Source organism: Dreissena polymorpha, chromosome 8 (assembly GCF_020536995.1).
Source record: "Dreissena polymorpha isolate Duluth1 chromosome 8, UMN_Dpol_1.0, whole genome shotgun sequence".
NCBI lineage: Eukaryota > Metazoa > Mollusca > Bivalvia > Myida > Dreissenidae > Dreissena > Dreissena polymorpha.
In genome coordinates this window covers 10,814,993-10,819,237 of record NC_068362.1, presented here as the reverse complement: position 1 = coordinate 10,819,237, position 4,245 = coordinate 10,814,993, and the positions used below count along the sequence as shown (strand labels likewise).

The following is a 4,245-nucleotide window of genomic DNA, read 5'->3' as shown; positions in this document are numbered from 1 at the left end:
TGACACTACCCGAGAAATCCAAAATCAAACGATATTAAACCTCCGCGAACGTCAATCACAATGTGAAATTTGAAATCTCTTAACGGAATATTTCATAAGATATTGACTGTAAACCAATGTCGACCAAAGTATGACGGCGAACTAATGGACAGATAGGCCAAAACTAATGTGTGTCCCCTAGTTTCAATAGGGGAGCCAATATAGTACTAATACAACGGTTCATAGTATTTTTATTTGAACTCACAACACTTTTCCACAGTACAATACTATTCCCATTTAAATGAGATAACTTGTAGTTATCTACTTTAAATAGTGTGCAGGAACAGATTTGGATCAGCAAAAACACATCACTAAAATAAACATGTATATCTCTTTAAGTCACATAAACTATATTATTTCCATAACAAAATCAATGCTTAAGCAATAACTTGTACACTAAATAAATGCAACATTTTGCACATAGAGACCCTCATAACCATACCATTTCTCAAAGATAATTCAGATCCAAATTATTTTAAAAAGATAGTTCATGCATATCGCATGCATGACATATCTTGCGTGGAGTTCTGTCTTATTATTTAACAGCAATCTTTTTCCCAGCTACTCTGCAGTTAAATGTTTACTGCCATCTTTCAAGATGTCAACATTAAGTTTCTAACCTTCAAGCAAACAATATTTTCCCTACCGCACATTCAAAGAAATATTCACGAATAAAGTCATGGGAAGTGCCCATATAAAAAATCAATAAATAGTGCTGATTTATTAAGAGAGCAAAGCATTGCACAACTGAAATATTTAGTATAATGCGACCTCTACGGAATAAACATCGGTTATTAATGATGGAGAAAAACAACATGAGTTGTGTAATGTGCTTTGTCTAAACCATACACAGACAATGCATGTTGGCGAGAATATAGACACTTCAATTTAATTAGCTAGACAATACAATGTATGAAACTTAAATTAACAGATAACCTGGTTATAGTTTAGATAAATATCGTAACATTATTAAAATACTATTTGCAGTAATTTAAGGACTATGAAGAGATAAGTAAGACATAGGCACACACAAATATGCAAGAGTCTTTAATCAATATGACGTGCACAAGCAATTTAAACAAGATTTCTTCGAGAAACACAATGCCCCCCAGTAAGCCAAATATGAAGTTGCTATGTAGTTTATCAGGGTTGCCACCAACCTGATGAAATAAAATTCCCTGACTTTTCACTGACTTTTCCCTGACCAAATCTTGGTTTTCACTGACTAATTTTGGGACATATTCAGCCTCCTCCTCCCGATACAGCTGATCTGCCAGTCATGATCAATCTACCCATGAAGTTTCATGATCCTAGGCGTTTGCCTTCTTGAGTTATCATCCGGAAACCATTTTACTATTTCAGGTCACCGTGACCTTTAACCTAGTGACCTGAAAATCAATAGGGGTCATCTGCGAGTCATGATCAATCTACCCATGAAGTTTCATGATCCTAGGCGTATGCGTTCTTGAGTTATAATCCGGAAACCATTTTACTATATTCGGGTCACCGTGACCTTGACCTTTGACCTAGTGACCTGAAAATCAATAGGGGTCATCTGCGAGTCATGATCAATCTACCCATAAAGTTTTAAGATCCTAGGCGTATGCGTTCTTGAGTTATCATCCGGAAACCATTTTATTATTTCGGGTCACCGTGACCTTGACCTTTGACCTTGTGACCTGAAAATCAATAAGGATCATCTGCGAGTCATGATCAATCTACACATGAAGTTTCATGATCCTAGGCGTATGCGTTCTTGAGTTATCATCCGGAAACCATTTTACTATTTCAAATCACCGTGATCTTGACCTTTGACCTAGTGACCTCAAATTCAATAGGGGTCATCTGCGAGTCATGATCAATCTACCCATTAAGTTTCATGATCCTAGGCGTATGCGTTCTTGAGTTATCATCCGGAAACCATTTTACTATTTCTGGTCACCGTGACCTTGACCTTTGACCTAGTGACCTAAAAATCAATAGGGGTCATCTGTGAGTCATGATCAATGTACCTTTGAAGTTTCATGATCCTAGGCCCAAGCGTTCTTGAGTTATCGTCTGACAACCATCTGGTGGACGGACGGGCCGACCGACCTACCGACATGAGCAAAGCAATATACCCCCTCTTCTTCGAAGGGGGGCATAAAAAGGCATCTAAGCAGTGTATATACACCCTATATTTACGAATGCACAATGCTTATTTGGAATGGATGACAATATTAACACATTATTGTAAAAATTGCATCTTAAAGTATTAATTAAGTTCAATACTAATATGATTGTATGGTAACAATTGTTTGTTATGCATTCAAAGTAACGCAAAATGGAATTTTATTTTTTTATGAAATCAATATGATTTATTTGAAACATTTCATACAATTTTACAAACATCAAGCTTTTTTCAGCTGTTAAGCAACAGAACAATCATGTTTCATGCATTCAATTAAAGTTCAATATAAACAATCACATGTTTAAGGAAATATGGTCTAATGGTCGAGTGAAACTAACTGTAACACAAATAGTAAACAGCCGCTATCATCAGCCGTAAGTAAATTCTTATAATGTTTAATATAAATACAAGTACAATATGATTGCTACAATTTTCACATGTCTTAAAAAGACATTTTGAGCAGAACATTTCCTTTATCATCGCAATTGCAAAACTGTAAGCATTGTATGGACAACTAAATTTTATGACTTCAAATAAATGACATTATATTTATATTACACATGTTTTGTAACACTGAGTATCATATTGTACCATAGCTATTCATTCATTAAACAGACGTATATTAGTTTAGTAAGTATTCCACAAAATCCCAATACAAACTGATGGCTGAGAATTACTAGTAATAAAGAGTGTCATATTTTTAATAACTGTATGAATGTACTTGTTATGTTGAGAGATGAACAAAAGCATTATCTAACAACGGATACAACTTTATTTAATGAAAAGCAGTACATATACTAGTAACAAGATGTTCCTTTTGCCTAAAGCATAATTTATTAGCCTCTTCAGAATGTGTTGTTCTGTATCATTAAGAAAGTTTTAAATGAGCATCTCCACAAGCAATGTTTGTTTTTATTATCTGGCATCTAAAAGATGTACATGATGAAAATTGTTTGTACAAATACATGTTTACAGCGAAAATCAAAATGGCAACAATAAACGCATGATTTTCATTAACAATACAATCATTTCGCAATCGCTCTTTATACAAATGACAAATGAACTGACCGATAAACACATTGATCAAGGATTCTTGGTCAGGTTAATCTGGTCGTCTAAATGCCTATACACAAACATATAAAGCATAATTAACTTTACAAAAACAAAAAATAATTATCATAACTTTAGACATTATTCCCACATCCTTCATTTTCGTTTTTAAATGCTCAGTTTTAAAACATATAAAGCATTTTAAGCAACAAAAAAGTCATTCTTAAATCATGTTCAAGCAAATTAATAAATAACTGGTCGTAAATACAGAATAGACAATTTAAGGAAGATTAAATGATTTTGTCTAAAATTAATCAATATTTTCAAGAAATTGTAAGACAATAAACAATATTCTTGATATAAACCTGACACCAATTGGCACACTTAAGAGTATCAAAGCCATAGCATAAACATTCTCCATCTGGCTAAACAATTCTTGTAACTACCACCTCTATATTACAGGTTAAGCCACAAAAAAACTGAAGCATGTCTCATTACATGAAAATAATACATTTCATAAAACAAAATTACCAGCATCATTTAAACAGCTTTGACAAATGTTAAAATCAACATTCATAGAAATATATTTACTAACATTATATTTTCCTTAACATTTCCAAAATAAAATGTCATAATACAGACACAGTTATTGGATAGACTTGTAAATTTTGCGCTTAAAATACTATTTTACATTATTTCTTTTATCAAGTAATCTTAATCGTATTATATTTAAATATAGTTATTTAAAGCCTTCAACATAAAATGACTGACAACATCATAGTTCCAATAAAACATGAACTATTGTTTTTCTTTGAACACTACTTGGTCGGTCACATAAAAACATTGCTGGCCACAAGAATTTCTGGATTTCCACTTTTTGTTGTGATTTGTCATTATGCGATTTCTGTCTGAATCAAGTCACTAATTTTCCACGTGTCCAAATTTCTAAGATGAGACATTCAATTGTACATGTTCACACCAGACAT

General features: G+C 33.0%; 1 long non-coding RNA gene across 1 annotated transcript; it reads right to left on the bottom strand.

Moving 5' to 3' along the window:
* Positions 1–213: 213 nt before the first annotated feature.
* LOC127841875 (uncharacterized) lies at positions 214–2,975 on the bottom strand. The gene is made up of 2 exons (XR_008031386.1): positions 2,001–2,975; positions 214–1,710 (listed from the first exon to the last, which is right to left on the bottom strand). It is a non-coding gene; the product is annotated as an uncharacterized LOC127841875 (long non-coding RNA).
* Between the last annotated feature and the right edge of the window lie 1,270 nt (positions 2,976–4,245).